The 1,077-nt window shown below is 44.1% G+C and overlaps 1 non-coding gene across 1 annotated transcript; it reads right to left on the reverse strand.

Annotated features, from left to right (window-relative positions):
• Window positions 1-720: 720 nt before the first annotated feature.
• On the reverse strand, window positions 721-827 carry LOC147830593 (U6 spliceosomal RNA). Its single transcript, XR_015449668.1, has one exon. It is a non-coding gene; the product is annotated as a U6 spliceosomal RNA (small nuclear RNA).
• Window positions 828-1,077: the final 250 nt, after the last annotated feature.

The following is a 1,077-nucleotide window of genomic DNA, read 5'->3' on the forward strand; positions in this document are numbered from 1 at the left end:
CACAGTGCCACTCATTTACTCTGGAGGAAGCTTGGGGTTACTCTTGACCTCTGTCGTAGGCCCCTCGACCAATTCATCAGCAAATCCTGCAGCTCGCAGGCAGATTCTGAACCCAGCGCCTCACATCCTCCACCAGCACCACTGCATCTGGCCACCTTCAATCCCCTGACCTTTCCTCTTGCCCCAAGCCACTTTCCCTGAGAACTTGGCAATGAGTTTCTATCAAACTTAGGGAGATTAACACCCCTACCATGGTTTACAAAGCCTTGTGTGATCCAGCCTTCTATTTCCTTTGTGGTCTCACTTCCTACCACATCATCTTATCAGTGCACCAACCGAACTGGCCTTCCTGCTGTTCCTTGATTGCCTAGCACATTCCTACCCCAGGACCTTTGCACTTGCTAACTTCTCAACTTGGAGGTCTTTTTCCTCATAGTCTCATCACTTGCTCTTTTGTTTTACTTTAATTACAATTCAAAAGTCATTTCCTCTTAAAGGCTTTCACTCACCCTCCTGCATAGGCCTCACCTTTGCCTGCTTCATCTTTCTTTGTTACATTTAATCACTGCCTACAATTATATATGTTTATTTGTATATTGTGTGTGTCCTCGGATTAAGTACACATTTTCATAAGGCCTGGCAAGCTTTATCACAATTGCAGACTGAAACATGCCTGCGATGTACTATGTGCTCAGTAAATTTATCTATTATTATTATTTTTAAACTATAGACCGCTTTACAAATTTGCATGTCATCCTTGCGCAGGGGCCATGCTAATCTTCTCTGTATCATTCCAATTTTAGTATATGTGCTGCCGAAGCCAGCACAAGTATATATTTATTGAATGAATGGTTTCGTGGCCCTTTTCGTCTCTTGCTGCCTAAGCTGACATTGGCAACTGAGAGAAGGGTGATTATCAGAAGAGCCAGTGAAAGGACCTGAAACGAAACTCCCAAACCTTGGAAAGTTACACTTTAGCAGTTCTGCCCCAATAGCTGCTGACAGTCTAGGTCCAGTGCCAGGCCTTGGTCTGTCCTGGTGCCTGACTTTGCATTTCTTCCCATCTAAATTTAGTTT

This window comes from Heterocephalus glaber, unplaced genomic scaffold, assembly GCF_053883595.1.
Source record: "Heterocephalus glaber isolate CG9 unplaced genomic scaffold, H.glaber_assembly_v1.0 deba00000071, whole genome shotgun sequence".
Lineage (NCBI taxonomy): Eukaryota > Metazoa > Chordata > Mammalia > Rodentia > Bathyergidae > Heterocephalus > Heterocephalus glaber.